The 18,186-nt window shown below is 40.3% G+C and overlaps 1 protein-coding gene across 1 annotated transcript in view; it reads left to right on the top strand.

Annotated features, from left to right (window-relative positions):
* Positions 1-5,111: 5,111 nt before the first annotated feature.
* Positions 5,112-18,186, top strand: part of chrm3a (cholinergic receptor, muscarinic 3a) — a 48,938-nt gene continuing 35,863 nt past the window's right edge. The window contains exon 1 of the mRNA XM_083988278.1: positions 5,112-5,206. The gene's annotated coding sequence lies outside the window, so the exon portion shown is untranslated. The remainder of the gene's footprint in view (positions 5,207-18,186) is intronic.

The raw sequence follows: 18,186 nt of genomic DNA, 5'->3' as shown, positions 1-18,186 counted from the left end.
ATAGTGCTGGTAGTGGACAAATTCAACCACTTTAAAAGCAAAATCCATAATATTTTAGCCAGAATTCAGTCAAATTCATGTATGAATCCCAGATGAAAGGTTTGTTTAATCATACCTCTGACAACACTAATGAATGTTAATCAGCTCTCGAGTTACAGTATATTAAAAGATTTGTCAGTTTAAGAGTGCGTAGCAGCGTCCTTTTGAATGGTGCTGGTAGGGTGACCTTTGTGTTTATATTTGGATCACACATTGTGCTTTTGAAGAGCTTGGCAACTGTCTAGGCAGTTGTTGTTTTTTGTGAGGTCACAGAGACCTGTTCTGCCATCAGTGCTGATATGAAAACAAAGACTGAATGAATCTTGAATCTGTCCTGAAATCATCTGTGACGAGTAGAAATATCTTCACTGACGAGCCACAGTTTCTAACAAATGTGAGCGGGCGCTTTTGGCACATTTTCAAGGCCTCTCTGTGTTTCTCATGTCTTGTTTCTTGGAAAGATTTCATAAGAATACTCAGAAAATAACAGTGTTAAAGATCACTTTATATTTTAACTTCTTGAAACAGATGCAATGAAACTGAGCTTTTTTCAAACGTGTCACAGATCTGGATGTCACCGTTCAAAACTGTTCTTTCTGCTCTGTACACCACTCCTAGACGAATATAGATCTCAGTGTCAAGGTTCTTTGCTTTAAAAGAAGAATAGTATTTTTTCTTTTAATCCTATAAAAGCCATGTCCTGTAGTTCATGTTATCTGGCATGTTTTTCCACAGTGTCGCGTGGGCTTCGTCTGTCTCATCCTCTTCTTCACCTCTCATCTCTTTCCTTCCTTCATAGCCTCATGGGCTTCATAGTGGCTGCTTCTCTTCCATCTGTTTCCCAATCAATTTGGTCTCATTTCCTGCCAATTGGTCCACCTCCATGAGCTAAGGCTCATTTAACAGGAAGCATCGCATGTTGAGCTCATCAGCTGTAGTTATGGTGATCAGTCTGTGAACCTCTCGTCGTCACAGGAGCTTGCCTGGAGTTTGGCCATTTGTTTTGAAGTTTTCAATATAGCCCTTTACAAGACCTCTGGGGGAGTGCGCGAGTAGAAACAGCGGGGTTTTAGCAGATGGCTCACAAATTTACTCATTTCAATGATGTGAAAGTTTAATGAAGAAAACACTGTTCATGTGGTCAGGCTGCTGTCAAACTCCCTGGTTTATTGATCCTGGAAACTGGCTTCTGTTAGTAATGTGAAAATACACAATACACAATTTACACAAGCCGGAAGACATGTGCAGACAACTGACTGTAATCTGCATAGAGAGTACAGAGTACAGTATCATTGTATTTTAATTGCATGTAAAAACAAACCATCCACCCACATCAGCAAATAAAAGTCATCATTACTTTATTGCTACTTTCTTAAACAATGTCTTTTACCATCTTCATGGATTCGGCGCCAACATGGTGCCGATCTAATCTGATCAAACACTAATGTCACACCCATAAAGTATTTATAATGTCCCATATTTCTCTTTCTGTTCTGTCAGAGCTGGTGTCCTTAACCGCAAGCCCTAGTTCTCCTGAATTAATGTGACTCTCGATGAGTAGTGCTGAACAGCAGGCTCTCGGAAAAACTCAAATGTGTTCACCCTGACATACGCGGAAAAATATCCTTTTGCTTTTTCTCATAAATAATTTTAACGGAAGCTTTAGCTTGCAGCGTGGTGCCTGAGTGCTGATCAGGAGAAAGCCGGGCAGACCTGCTGGTCAGCGAGGTGCATTTACACCTACTAACCTCTCTCCCAATTTCCATCGGCCTCAGTAGACACTGAAGAAAAACATGTGGACTGGCAGTCCACACCGTCTGGTTAAGGTCTGTCCTGGGTTAAGCTCTTCAGGCCTCTTTGATAGCCTGCAGTTGAATTTCCTGGCTGACATGCATAAACCAATTAACAGAATATCCCTGTCCACCTTTGTGGCTGGAAAGGTCCTTTAGCAGGAATAATTGAGCAGTAGGTGTGACGGTGAGCAATATGCTTCTTGTGCTTTACAGTAGGTTGACCTTTACTTTTTACCACAGCACATCATTAGACTACATACAAAACACTAATATAAAAAATGTGCATAGTTCTCTGGTAGATCCGATGTAACATGACACCCAAACTAAACACTGAAGCTCTTCTCCAGATTTTTTAAAGACATGTACTGTACGTGTGAGAATATTCTGATACAGGAGAATCTTGTGGTTTAATCACATGATATCCACACAATACATCGCAGCAGTGTGTGTGTATGTGTGTGTCTGCTGCACATGAAGTAGCCGGTCTTATCAGTGGTAGCAGATGGAGAGCGTCCAAGTGAGAGGCTCAGTCTGGCTCCATGTATGTCAGAAATAAGAGGATGACCTTGGCTGAATCTTAACTGTGCTTCAGCCATAAGAAACACACACTTTTCCCTCCGTCTGTCTCTTTGCATGTCTCTTTGCCTCTCTATGTCACACACACACACACACAGACAGACACACACACAGCCTTGCTCTTACACATTCCTGTATGCAGTGTTACAGCTGGAGACAATATACACTCCTCCACAGTATCACTTCATCAAAAAAAAATAAGAAGGAGCCATTTGTAAGACACTCAGTGAGGCGCGCAGGCTCTTGTGCAGCCCCTACAAGCAGGTGATTAGACACTCAGTCATTTGTAGCATTTACCACAGCCGGATGAAATATTTGCTGCTAGGTGAAGATGTTGTTTCATATTTAATATCAGAAGGAGGCTCGGTAAACGTTCTTTTTCTTTTACCTAAACATTCAATGAAGTTGTAGCCCCATTTTTATCATGCCCCAACAGGTTTCCCAGCTCTTAAATCATCCTGACACCGGGTATTTTGCTTGTAAATCCCGAAACACATTAATCAAGGGCGGTTTTTTAAGGGTCTGTGTGGTTGTTCTCGCTGTGCCTCACTCATGGGGGAAGGATAAACAGTCAGTGAAAGGTGATATCAATGTATTTCTGGCCAATAAATTTGAAGGGCTCTGCTAGAAGATTTACATTGGACTGCAGCTGGGTGAGATAAGGGGATCCCATTTAGGAAGAAGACAGAGGTGGGACTGGGAGTGAAAGTGCTGTGAGATTTGCAGTGGTTTCGTTTAATCTACAGAAGCCGACCTTTCCTGATTTTCCTGATTTTGTAGAGGCCTAAGTGCAGCAGTTGTAAGTCCCCTCTGCTGGCCTGAGGTTAATGCACATGAAATCAGCGTGTTATACTGTTGTGTCGTGCATGCACCAGTTGCACCGAGTTGAAATGCAGCCTAGTGTTTAACAGATGCATTTGGAGATTTGGAGATGAGGATAAATCCAATTGTTACACTTCCAGGTGTAGGGATTATGTAACTAACTGAAACAACTAACAAAAAGCTAATGTTAACTTGCTAACGTGATTAATTTCGAGTGAAGGATCGGCCTTTCAGCACACAAATATCACACATTTTGTTTTCAGTGAAGGGAATCGTTGTGGTGATTAATGACTTGTCCCTTTGCTTTCCACATACCTGGTGTATGTGTGCACGTTCTCACATTTAACAAAAGTTTTCTAATTAAACACGACTCTCTTCTCATATTCCTCACTGTTACGTTATGGAAAATGAACAGTTCAAGACTTTCTGCTGCAGAGTAATTCACAGTGAGACTAAGAACTAAAGCTTATATAATTACTTGACCTTTTATCTATTACATTAGAGGAGTGGCCTTCACATGTAGGTTACTGTATGACACATTTCTGGTTCAGATTGATAATGAGCTATTGTGCGTTCATATTCTCTATCTGGATAATTACTATTTCATATTATTGTGGGAAAAGCCCCCTCAATCATGGGATATTTCATGCAAATTGAGACTCAGATCAAGTCTTGTTACAGATTTAAAGTGGAAACTTGAAAATGGTAATTGTATCGTTCAGTCCTCTCTTTATGGCTCACTTAAGTACACCCCTCCAGACTCAGTCAAAATGTGGTGCAGATAGGCCAAGTGAGGTCGTCTTGTTTGAGTGCCTTTTATGAAACACTATAGGAAACAGTTGTGGATTTTTATTTTTGAACCTGCCTTTACTCTTGTCTTCACATAGCCACTTAAAATGTCAGCGTTACTACAAAAAAATAAAAAAAATAAGATGTCGCCGCTCATGCTCGCCCAGAAATGTCATGCAACTTCCCAGTAGAGGAGAAAAACTCCCTCGATTGACCTTTGAGGTGTAATTTGTAAATGCAACATGAAAAGCAGAGTGGTGGGCTCATTTGTTTCACAGCGCTGGAGGCGTTTATATGAATTGTTTGAATATGAGTATCGAGTCCCAGCTTTGACCGCGCTCCACTCTCTTGCCCTTTTTTCATTTACTCATTCAGGCCAACAATGACTTCCGTTTTTAATAAATATATTTTTCAGTCTGGGAACTGCTCCAGTACTTCTGATTATTTTTAATGACAAGCTCTTTTTTTTGTAGTACATTCATATTTGTCTCTTAAGACTTGAAGACTTGTTTTAATGAGCTCTCATAAGGTCTGCTTCCTTAGCCCCTGGCCAGATACAGCTATGTGCAGCAGGCAACTCTACTAGACCAAGACTATATAAGGCATGAACACTTCCCTAGACATGAAGACATGCCATTCTTCCCTTTGACAGATATTATCCAGTGGGGAATGGTAGCTACAGTACTCCAGTAGACCCTTGATTAAAACATATCGCATAAAGAAAGCATAAAGAAAGATTTTGACACCACTGCAGATGTTGAGGTAGATTACAAAGCAATATGAGCTATTTGGCAGCGATATGCATGAAATGATGTACAAATTAGCCGTCCGCTGAGGACATTTGGCTCCGCTTTGGCTTTGAGAGGCAAGAGCAGTCATCTCAGCTCATATTATAGTGACAAAGCGTTTTGGGCCCTCCCATCTGTTGAAGCCTGCCACTCAAATATTTAATGAAACAGTGTGGTATAGGTGTTCCACTTCCTAATTTGGGCACATCCTCTTTAACTAATTCTCTCCTGTCCTCTCCTTCCCCTGCTCTGCCCCCCCTTTGCCCCCCATGTCTGCCTCTCAGACGCCATGATCCAACTGGGGGAGGACGACGGCGCACCCCGAGTAGACAGCATGGACACCGAAAAGCACTCCGCTGAAAGGTGACCTCCAGACACTTCGCCTCCCCAAAACATTTGGTGAGTTAAGAGTCAGTGAATCCCTTATACTCACAAATGACACCATCTCTTCTCCCCTTGTCAACGTTTGGCAGGATGTGCTGCTCCAAGCCATCATGTCAGACATTTTAAATGAAGCCCTCTAAAACAGAACACATTACCCAAAGTCTTTTTTATCTGCTTTAATCTCTGCTCCCTGTGAGAGACCAAAAAAAGTTCAATGTTGATTTTTTTTCTTCTTTCCTTCCTAAAGCATTGATCTCCCAAAGCATGAGCCGATATTTTATCTGAAATAGCCTTCAAGAGGATCAATTTCCACACATGTGCCTATACGGGTGTTTGTGAGTGAGCATGTGTGTGGGAAAAGATATGGTGATTGGTATTGATCAGTCATTAAAGATTGAGTCTTTGTCCCTTGTTTGCATTTCGTGATGAAATGTCTCAACTGCAGCCACTCTGATATCTGCACTGAGAAAGCGATCACATGGCCATGCTGAGGCCAGATATAGTGTATGACCTCATTCACAAATGTTTTAATATTTTCTTTAGCCAAAGTCAGCCAATCCTCTTAAAGGACTCAATCTGTCCTTACTTCACTCCCCTGTCTGTGGCACTTGGCCCCAAACACATTCCTTCCTCCCGAAGAGTTAATCTTTACAAAAATGCTCAGGAAATTTCAAAAAAATTATTTGATGTTTGATGAAAATAAATTTGTTTATTTTTCTTTATTTTTTGAAAGAGGAGCAGAAAACGGCTCTGAAGGTTTATCTCAATCTAACACATGTTTTCGCTTTTCCCCCCTAAATGGTAAGAGTTTGTTTTTCTGACTAACTCCCGTAGTGGTGAAAAAAGAATCTGATTGGTTGAAATTAGCCGGTGACAGTCGATTATCGACAGATGGTTCATCCAATCACCTGCCAAATATGTTTTTGTTAGAGTGCCTACCCTTTTCCCTTTTCCAAACTCTCACAAAACCTTCCCAGATGGTTCCTGCATAACAAACCATCTGCTGTGTCAGGTCGATAACTTGTAGTAAACTTTAAGTCTCAATGGTGAATTTGACAGGGGACTACTTTCAGCTGTGGATTAACACATACTTGACTGTAGTGAGTGTTTCTGGCAGCAAAGTGGATTAAGTGTGAAAATAGACTAGAATGACATTTTAAAATCATAATCAGGGAAAATGTCATGTGGTGTGTGTGTCTCACTTTTATGCTTCTAATAGTTTTTGGCAACATTTGACACAACTGCACGTATGACACAGAGGATTTAAAAATAATAGGCTTTGGCTGCACAGGCTATACTTTAAACAGTAGTAGGATCAGTGAAACAGTTGATGGGCTTAAATACACAGAATCATCTGACTCTTTAAAAAAAAGTATTTTCTGAATGAGAATAAACCAAACCTCTGTAGGCAGCAACATAAAGATGTTAATGAATCATGTTTGATCCTAATTTGGATGCACATTCCTGGCAGTTCGCTATTAGCATAAGCGAAGGCCCATATAGGGCAGCAGTCCTGAGCGGTCAGTGCAATCCATCTGTTAGTTATTACCGGTACCTGTGGAAACTAAATATCAGCACGCACAAGACCGAACAAATAAACAAACATAATGTTGATAGCCTGACAACAACAACCTCAATACCTAAACAGCAATGTCATGACTCCTCCTCCTACTACTACCAATAATAATAAATGAGATGTGTGGTGTGATTAGAGGCTCAGAGAAACAAAACACAGCACATGTTTGGTTTAATTGAAACAAGAGGTTTGATTCATAATAAGAACCCTAGAAATAAAACTCAAGGCAAAGTATTAGTGCTGCAGGAGGGACTGTCAGTTCACGAGTGTCTGAAATAGATGTGTGAAATTGTGTGTGTGTGTGTGTTTTAGCTACACAATTGGAAAGGCTACAGTTTTGGTTTTATAGGCTGAATTGCCACTTGTGACCTGACAGCAGATATTCTGGGATTTCAATGAATCATTTTCTACTGTGACAAAAATGGTAACCTTGCAGCAGATCTCGACAGCCGGTTTCATCTGCTGGGAAAATAGTAACTCTAGTAGAATATATATTTTTTTATTTAAATAATGTGTGTTATATTTTATTTATTAACCTTGCCCTCAAACTTGCCTCAAAACAGTTAGTTTACAAGTCGTTCTGACCACATTTAAAAGGCTTTTGCATTTTTTTCACTTTTTTTTGTTTTTTTGTACAAAAGAAAACACCTGTCAAGAGCAATGACGCTAACCTTGTTTGAAAGTAATGGAATTCATCCCCTGGGCACAAGTGGCTGATTTTGTGTGATAGGACTACCTACATGGTGCGTCATGCTTCAAAACTTGTTCTGTGATAAAACTTTACCCTCAGCGCTCCTGAAAACTTAGTATTGAATGAAGTCGCCTTTGGCTAGAGCGCCTGTTTATGGAAATCAGGTCTTACACTGAAATGAATGGAGGGATGATTGATAGCGGACGTGCATTCATTTGAGAGCAGACAACCTCGGGCAATAATCAATGCAATCTCTGTAAGTGAAACTAGCACAAGAAAACACTAAAATCAAGCAAAACATAAAAAAAAATAATAATAATTTTCATCAACTGGCCAATGGCAAGGCTAATTTGTCATGGAGTAAATAGTGCATAAGTAGTGTGTCAATGTCGGTGCTCCGTACAGAGTTCAGTGGGTTTGCATTTTGTCTCCCAGCGTATCGCCGAGCGTGGGTACAACAGCAGGAGTGGTTAAAAGCACTCGAGCGTTGGATAGAATTCAGTCAGTGTGCATTTAATTTGGGTTTGCAGTAACAGGAGGCACAGACGTGGTTATACAAGAGACATGGATGAGCACGTTGGCGTGTGAGTGTAGGAATCCACAGATAAACCATTTCTGTCATCTCATTTCTTAGAATGTGATTACCTGTCCAAAGTAATGTCTTTGCCCCATGTTTTATCTGTGTCATCCATGGTGGCAGAGTTAGATTTTTTTTGACATTGAGCATGTTAGAGGCAGATTATAATCAATGATTTAAGGTTTGAAATGCATCAAGGAACGTTGTTCATGCGAAACCTGAAATTGAAGAGGTCAGTGAAGAAATCTTTTCAAGCATGGATGTTTATTATTGATGATTCAGGAACTATAGGACATTTCCCCAGGTCTAATTTGTTGCTCAGTGACGTCTAGGTGATGCGGAGAAATTACAATAATTACATGAAATGTTCTCTTTATTGAATCTTTATCAGAAGTCCTGCACGGATGCAAAAATGCATCTTTCAGTCGAGAAAACAAGTGCTGAGCTCCGAAATCCTTCGACAACATCTTGTCCTGTAGTTGTGTGTGAGAGTGAGGGAGCACTTCCTCATTTCCATAGGATTTCCATATCATTTAATCAAAACTGCATAACTACATAAAGAATGCATTTACTCCACTTTTCAAAGCCACAAGCTATAATTCTCCCGTCATCCCGTGTTACAGTCGGTTTCTTGTTGGCTATCGTAGCCGTGTCTGTCATAGAGGAACTGAGGGAGTGTTTGTGAGACAGGTGAGTTACAGTGAAGGGAACCGGTCCAGTGGGACTTCATTACTGTAGGAAGCGTTACAGTATTTCAAACATCATAAAAATCTATCTGGTATTCAGCTGCAGTTCTCCCGGGCTCAGAGTTGTAATTACAGAGTAATCTTTTGCTAAGTTAGGAAATCTCCCATCTAACAACTCCATTACACGCCGATGCACACATGCATATTTAAACTTAAGCAGACTCTGCTCAAGTCCACACAATGTTTTGATGAAACTGTAGGGGGATTATAGATTTTTTTTTAAAACAGTGCTGTGTTTGTTTTCAGCCTCCTTCAGGACTATTCGGCTGTGCCAGATGTGGATCCTAAGTGTGTGAGCTGTTGTCAGCGATGTGTGTTTTCTAGGAGCACACTAATCACGTTTATGTTTTTCCACCCAAATTCAGATCTAAGCCGTTTAATATTCAGCATCAGCTCCAAAATGATGTTTTCGTACTGTAGTTACATAACACAGCAGCACATCGAGTACTAAATTAGGTTAAAAAAAAATAGTGTAGCAGGTTTGACAAAACCGTTTTATTCTATGTTGTGCAAAATGCACGACACCTATAGTTTCTGAACAGCTTTGGTTTAACTAAGATGTAAATATTGAGCGTTTATTTGGATCTGTTGAGACAGGAAGGTCTGGACAGGACGCAGACAGCTCCTCTCACTATTTCTGTTCAAGTACAGTTTTTACCAATTACGGCTTTTGAGACATTTGCTGCTTGTGCAAAACGTTGCAGAAATAGATGCAAATTGACTCGTTTTCTTAACCTCTACTCTCTTTGCTGTCACAGTGTGTGTGTGTGTGTGTGTGTGTGTGTGTGAGTGTGCGTCTTCATTAAATCAGTTGGCTGCTGTTCATTTTTTGTTCAACAACTCTGTTGTTCTCTTGTCATTTTTAACTAAACTGTCTGTTTGCAATAGTTTTATAGTTGTTTTAATGAGGCAAAAATAGAAAAATGAAGAATGTGGTTTGGGTCGGTGAGAAGTGATCATTTAAAAAGAAGCCAGAGATGATGCTGATCGTCATGGGACATTTTGCTTTTGACTGTCCACCTGTTGCACAGTGGAAACTGCAAACAGGTTGGACATCACTACAAAAAAAACATGCATCAGGTCACACATCATATATGTGGCCAGAAATCTCCTGTGTTCTCCAAGTGTCCTGTCCTTTCCAGGCTGATTTTTGTCCGTGCAGAGCTCTTGTGTGGCTCTTACGTGTGTGTCCTATGTCTTAGCTGCTTGAGGGGACAGCCGTGGTGTTGCTGAGATGGAGTCTGGCCTTGTGAAGCCTCTGGGGACAGATTGATGAAATAATGGGTGTTAAGGAAAGGGAAGGTACCACAGCTCTCCACGGTGCAGATACTGTTCCTGTTGACGTTTTATTCTTGATTCAAGAGCCTTGAGGTGCTGTCATGTTAAGACTGAATGCTTTGTCATTGAAGTGAGCTATAGATACTCTGCTGCGTGATAAACTTCTGTAATGTGCTGTGATGAAACTTTGTGTTTTATCCTTTTAACACACACACGCACACACATTTTTGTCATTATCTTCCCACAAAACACAAGAATTTGGCCCATTTACAGTTTATAGCAAAAACCTTGTGAGTTTCTATTGTCTTGATTTGATGCAGCTGGTATTTTTGATATGTAGCAATAACTCCAGGATATTATTTGTGTTGCTGTTTTCCATATTCTCTTTTCCCCTCTCGCTCACTCCTGTGTGGTTTGGGTTGATGATGGCACATAATATGTTGCACCTAATGAGTCTAAATTGGTTTCCCGCCATATTGCACAACCCTTTAGCCAAGTCTCTCTCCTGCACTTTACCAGCTCATCCACCGACTGCTTTGTCCAAAGGCAGCTTTCGCTCAAATTGCTGCCTCTTTCAGTCAATATGTTTGCTCCACAGCAATCTGTCTTTTTCTGTGATGGAGTTCTCCGGCTGCGGGAAGTTTGCCCTCCGTTCGCCGTTTATCTTCGAGAACTTTGCTGCACCTGTCCTATAATGTCTGGCCACTTATTGTGCCTTCCAGGAGCTTCTTTTAAATGTCATTATCCCCCTGTTGGCACTGTTTGCTCTAAACTCATACTCTTACAGTACCTTTGTGAACTGTCTGGACTTTGATAAAAGCAGCTGAAAGTTTAAAAAACCCATATTACTCCACAGGACTCTGAACCGTCTCCTAACCTCGCCAACTTCTTTAACTTAGATATTTTTTAATCTCCTGTACTTCCTTTGACTGCATTAGAAAAATGAACATACCAACTCTTATCAGCAGACCTTTATCTTAAGAATCGTGAGCTCCAGTATATAAACTTTGTGCCCTCAGTATCCTTCAACGTCGGCCTTATCTTCTAGAAATTATCTTTCTCATCCACAGCTGCACCTTCCTAAGCCTTTTTTTTCTCCCTAAACTCTAATGATGTTGGAGTGGCTTCTGCTTGCCACGTCTTCACTGTGAATATGTTTTCAGCTTCCATCTGTGGGTCAAGTGGTGTTCAGTTGGTGTATGGGAGCAGTTTAGTTCATACTGTAGAAGTGAGGCACAGCTGCCCTATCAGCCTTTTCCACTGCCACTACCCACTTTAATGTTCCGATTATTTCATCCATTTCCTCACAGCGCGCCGACAGTGAAAGACAAATTGGAAAATGTGTACTTCAACCTCTCAGAACCTGTTGTGAGGAGCAACAAAACTTTTGCTACTTTTAATTTCCTTTCTACTTTCAGCTTCCTCTCTTTTTTTTTTCTTCTTTTTTTTTTTGCTTTTTCTTTCCTCCACAAAATTCCCTGGTTTTATTATCTTTCCTTTCAGCTGCTGGAACATGCAGTCCCATACCTGCTGGAGACAATGTCCAGATGTATCTCTCCAGCTTTTTCTCCTGTGGCATAAATATATTTTTTATATGCAGTGGCTTTCGATTCATGCAGCTCCTCCATCACCCGGTGGACATGTTTTTCAGACACAGCATGTAATGTAGTCTAACCTCTGTGCATGTTTGCAATATTTAACAAAACCTATACAATATCACCTCCCTCAAGACACTCAAGGAATTTTAATGGAGACATTGTACACAGTGGCTCTTTGTTGGCTGTTGGCTTTTATGAGTTTTATTCACACAATATTAAATATTTCTTTACTGTTAGGCCTCAAAGCCAAAATACATTACATTTACAATCTGGATCTACCTTTATCATATAGGTTCCTAACAACATAATTCAATTTGAGTGTAAACTCATTTCACAAACTTTATAGTTTACAGGATATTACATATTCTCTTAAGTACAAAAGGGACAAATAAAAATTGGTCACAGCTCTGGAAAACACACAAAAGTGTTTTAAAACAACACTTAATTACATTTTATTAGCACAGGATGACTCCATCACACCAGCAGTTAGTGCTTTTAGCACTAATAGTTTGTGAGTTGGACAAGGCAGCACAAGTTGATGTCATACTCTGTTAGGCTGCGGCTTATTTTCTTGAGGGGGGAAAAAGAAATATTTTGCCATTTAGTCTTTGTGTTTTTAGGCTTTAAGTCTGTTTCTTTTCTAAACCAGTGCTGAAATGATCTTGAATTTAATTTGCTGATAATCTCTTTGCTTCTGTTGCTCAATGTTTGTCTGTGTAGTACAGATTAAGTGTGGGTCTGACATGTTCCTGTTGCTGTTTCCTCTGTGCTGTAGACACTATTTTTCCCGTCAATACAGTACGTGCTCAGTCATTAATAATGCAAGTGAATCAGCGCTGGATCAGGTTATTCCCATCATATCTCCTGTACTTTAAAAACCTTACTTGCTCATCATCAGTTTAGTAATACATCAAATTAGTATTTAATAGTTAGTAGAACTGAATAACCAAACTGTATAAGCCATATATATTCACCTGTGACATGGTATTGGGCCTGGAGTTCATATTTCATGTTTTTCCATAATTTTAATCCACACGTCTTCATCAGTTCAGTGGCAAAAGACCAAATAAGAAGATGACGGTCGGAAGGAAAATAAACACGATCCTGGCAGGAACATTCCTCATTTTTTCCAACATGCATTTTCTTCCACAATTCTTGAATTACTTAACAAATTGCATGAGTAACCCTCAATACACCACTTTGAAAAGGAGAAAACCATACTCTTTCTTACGTTTCTTCTTTAAACCTGCTGTCATACCAGCTTAGTTATTTAGTTTACACAACCCCTCAGGAATCTTTTCCTTTTCAAAGTTGGTGATAGAAATCTTGGCATGCGTCACGATGCCTCTGTGATGAATCGGTCAACTGTATCTACCGCACACTGTATCTTAGCCTTGTATCATTATGAGGGTGAATTATTGCAGCCTCTGTGTTCGTTAAGCCACAGATGGATTGAGACTTCTGAGCAGAGTGTCTTGAGTGCCAATTTTTTCACTGGACAATTCTGACAAACAGGCATACTCTCCAGTGCTTTATTCACCGCAGCTTCAAAGTGCAAACCAAACCAAACACAGGGGGTTGTCATCTCTTTGACATATAAGTCTGAGAAGAATCAAGGCCAGTAAAGCAGCTTCATTATCAGAGTTGTTGACTCATCTTTGGTAGTCATTGCTTTTTCCTCTCTGCTGTATTTTGCTTAGTCAACACTGGGCAATTCTAATTGAGCTGAGGTCTGAGGCAGAATGTATATTTTCCTTATCTCAAAACGCAGTTCTCTGCTCATTTGTTTTCTGTCAAACTGTACCTTCCTAACTCTCTCCCTGGTTGTTCTCTCTGTCTCACACCACCGCCCTCTCCACTCTTCTCCTTTTTTCCCCCCTCTTATGCTCCTTTCATTTCTCTTCCACCAGGCCATCCATTATAGGCAGAGTGTTACTGAGAAGCTCGTCCTGGTGTGATGCATTGTGTGCAGTATAATTCACAGATATGACTCCTGTGTGATAAAGACTGCTCATAGGAGGAGGGGACATCTGTCCCGTGGACCCCCCTCCTCTGCTCCCGTGCTGCTCTCAACTGAACTGAACCATGTGTTGAAGCGGGCGAAGGGATTTGCAAACTGGAAGTGTTTCCAACAGCCAGCTTGAGTGATGTGAAAACAAAAACTGTTAATTCCCCCATTTTCCCTCAATGAGACATGAAATAAGAACGCTTTTAAAGCTTGTGATAAATGGATTTTATCACGTTTAAACTTCTTTGTGTTTCCACATAAAGGAAACATCCAGTTTCTCATGTGCTTTTTTTTCTTTCTTTCTTGTTTTACCTCCCATTCATCTCCTCACCTTCTGATGCTAACGTTTCATTCGTTTCCAACTTCAGCTTCGCTTGGAGCCCGAACCTCTCTTTCATTTCTAGGGGTCAACGTGTCCGAAGATCTGAATTGATGATTCTGGCTTTAATTAGTATAGCCTGTTTTAGTGATATCAGCAATTCTTTACAGGCTATGCTAATCTGTGCCAGAATCAGCAATGCAATTGGGACGGATGCATTTCTCCATGACGTACATTAAAGCCGTTTATTGCTCTGTTGTCATTACCCCGGATTTTCTCTCTTTATCTATTGCTGGTTTTGAGTCTGCGCTTTGAAATATAAGAAGAGCAACAAAAATAGTTCTTCCAGATGGATTGGAGCTGATAAAGGCCTGAGATGTAATTTGTAATTACCGGGATGAAAAACACCAGTGTACTGTACAGTAGGTCTATATGTCTTATGTGCTTCAATCAAGTGGCCTTTTCTGAGCTGTCCGCTGGGCAACAACTCAATGAGACTAAATGTCACAGATGATGTCAGTATCTCATTCCGTCCGTTGTTTTTGTTTTTTTTCATTTCACCTTTGTTGTTGGTTAGGGTGGATCATCAGTCAGGACAGCACTGTAGCTCCAGTAGCTGCTGTTTTCCCCTGTTGGTGTGTTTTCCATTAACCTAGTGCGTTAGAGGCCCCTAACCTTTAGACACTTAATTTAACAGGATGCCAATCCTTTTACAAAAAAGTCATTATCTGTGCAGAAGCTGGTTTGACCCCCCACAGTGATAAATGTGTGTTTTATTCGTAAATGCACAAGAGTATGCCCCCTCTGGATTAAAAACTCCATAACACTTCAGTTTCGTGTTTTAATATCTATTTATTTTAGGAGGATATGGAACAGTCTGTCTGAAGTCATAATCCTTTTTCATCTCATCAAACACAGTTAATGGCTTCCACTTATTCTGTATCCACACAGCACAGTTCCCTCTTCACTTTATATATTAATTTGCATTGTCAGAGGCACCAAAATTACCCTTAACAGTCCTCGGTTGCTGGTTTTTATGTGATCTATCATGAAACAAAATTCACAAATGTTCACAACCGATCACTGTCTTCTCTGTGGGAAAATCTTCCCTTTGTGTGATGTTGCTGCTTTAGGGGTTAAGCTCAGTGCACATCCACCAATAGTGACGCACAGGTATAAGCTGCCTGTAAACCAGGACTCTGAGGGACTGGCATTCTGCTGCAGCCTTTGATTGGCAGGGGAGCAAATGGCAGCTGCATCTGGAGGCACTTGGATCAGACCCTGATAAAAAATGCAGACACACACAGACACAGAGACGAGGTAGCTGGATAAACACATGTGAACACACGCAATTATGCACACACGCACCGAGTGCAACTGGCCTGACACTAACCCTGCAGGCGTCTTTGTTTTGCCTGTCTCCGAGCTGGAATATCAATCCACCTGTGTAGGCTTCACTTTGAAGCAGCGAGGAGAGGAAATGTGCTCCCATTAACATAATCACCCCTGGAGTTTTCCTCATGTACAACCCTTTAAAGCTTAATGTTTTAAGTAATTTGCCATTAGTCATTATTTAGCCTTCATGAGGGACATGATTAAGTCTTGATGTTTCTCTCACACACAATTTACTCTGATATTTGCAACATGCTCGAGACTCGCGGTGATTGATTTTGGTATTCGGTATATTAGTCTGCAGCCCACTGTGTCATGTTATCTACATCTGTGTTGATGAATCACCTGTCTTTATGGCTAACAGCAATTAACTCGCATGTTTAAGATTCCATCCATCTTGTCCGTCTGTGTTTAAATCCCTAATGTGGCCGTTTAAATCAGACCCACAGAGCGTTCGACTTTACAGAAAGCCAATGATTGCATTACTCCCCACCCCTACATCAACTTAGGCCCAATAAAGTTAATGCTCTCAATTATCTATCCCCTAGTGGGGCTTTTATCCCTGTCTGTCTTTTGTCCCCTCAATTGTCTCATCAATGGAAATAATGTTCCAATTTTTCCTGGTAATTATATTAATGTAACTTTAGAAAAAATTAAGCAATTGGAGCACCTTTTTCCTCATCGCTCTTATACAGTATGTCTAAATATCAAGTAGAACTGTGTTTTATTCAGTAAATAGTGTGTTAAATCATAGATAATATGGGTGTTTCAATAGATATACCTTAGCAGTCGTTTAACAGCTTGTGAAATTCATGACAGAGGTGACATTTCAGCCTAATTCTCCCCTCCTTTGATGGACAGTGATGGACCCTGTTTAGCCTTTGCTGATAAAATCCCAGCTGAATCCGAGCCATCAGCAGAGAGAGAGAGAGTAAAGTGCAGGGCCCCTTAGGTCACTTTTTCACAGTGTTATACTCCAGAGCACCAGGCCCTTCCATTTAGCAACATAATTTGACTCATTACCTCCCTCCTCTCCAAACTGTACGCATGGAAAGTGTTATGCCTGAGCAGCTATAGGCTCTTAAGCTGCCTTACTTTATGAGGTACCTGTTATGTGTGTGGGTGCGTGAGCCGTCGCACACGCTGAGTAAATCTCTCTCTTTCTCCAAACATTGATAAAGTGCTGGGAGGGAAAATTTCTCTATTTTGCTTCATAGCCTGGAAGAGAAAATAAACAAACGCTAACACAAGCTCTATTTTCAGTTTTCATTTGCTCTAAATCAAGACGAGAACATATGATAAGAAATTGGAATCCCAGTAATTTGCGAGTGCATTTAGGGAATATAAACCTATTAAAGATGGAGGGGCAGCGTTGTGCATTACACAACACATTGCTATGTACTGTATGGTTATGATATAGAGTGAATCTGGCAGTGACAGATTTTAAATAACAACTTAATATATTGCTATTTAGATACAGTTGAGTGACATGACCATATGGAACATTTTTACTTGGGCAATGACTGAGTCATTTTGGAAAAAGCTCCAAATACATGAGCAAATGAGAATACTGATTTATTTATTTGATCACTGTATTGATACGATGATGTAATAACCATTTATCAACAGGAGGCGGAAACAATGCTGTTTAATTGTTAGGTCAATTAACAGGGAAAATTATTTTGTAATTGCTTTGATAATAGATTAAAGATATTGTTCAAGCATAAATACAAAACACAGGTTTTTAGATGTGAGGACTTGCTGCTATTCTTTGTCTTATGTGATAATAAACTACATATCTTTAGGTTTTAGACTGTTGGTCAGAAACAAACAAATTTGAAGATGGTCCCTTGGGCAAAAGCGAGTTAAAATTCACAGTGTTCAAGCGTTTTACAAACTAAACAGTTTGTCAATGTATTTACAAAAAAGCAGAATAATTCATAAGGAAAATAATCATTTCTGTTGCAGCCCTAGTCAGTAGGCTCTCCTGAAAGTTGATATTGATATTGCAATGTAACATTTTGTCAACTACTGTACCTCTTGTGGATCCACATCCTTCATCTTCATTTATGTTGCACAACATTTTGATGTAAAACTTTCACTGCTCTTCTTTTGGCAGGTTATGCATCATCACTTTGCCTTTGTTGTGTCCTTTAGCTAGGACACATGAGAGTGACAGCAGAATGGACATTAAGAGGGAGGGACTTGGGTAACTAGATTTTTTTTTTTTTATCAGACAATGTGACTTTGATAGAGCTTCACTTCAAACGTATGATTTCTTGTTCATTTCTCTGGAACATTCAAGCTCAGCCGCCCCCTTGTCCATCAGTTAAGCTAACTGCCAGTGTGATTTGTGCGGTGCAATAATGCTCACAGCCATTTCCTCAGTGAATTATTGGAGCCAAGAATACCACCCTGTCCTGCAATTAATGACAGGCCATTGATTCAGTCCATTCCCTTTTGGCAAGGGGGGAAAAAAGGCTCTCTCGAGGTTTGTTCCTCCCCAGGGATGCCTTTAAGATTTCTATAGTTTTAATGCACTTAGTTAAAATCTTCCTCTGGGGAAATAACTGGCCGGGGTTTCACCAAAATATTTCCTTTAACGGACCCTAAATCAAGAGTCCATTCAACATTTGATTTGCAGGCGACTTCTGCCTGGTTTATTTGTGAAAGCTAATGTTGTGTTAAAGTGGATTTTTATGCCCAGTCAAACGTGTCTGCTTTCAACATTTCACTTCATCCAGTGAGACTGAGGTCAGTTCAAGCTGGTTGACGTCTGAATATTCATGATTAAATTAAAAATACTATTG

This window comes from Trachurus trachurus, assembly GCF_905171665.1.
Source record: "Trachurus trachurus genome assembly, chromosome: 15".
In the NCBI taxonomy this organism is placed as follows: Eukaryota; Metazoa; Chordata; class Actinopteri; order Carangiformes; family Carangidae; genus Trachurus; species Trachurus trachurus.
Note: the sequence above shows the minus strand (reverse complement) of the source record. Positions and strands in the feature narration are given on the sequence as shown.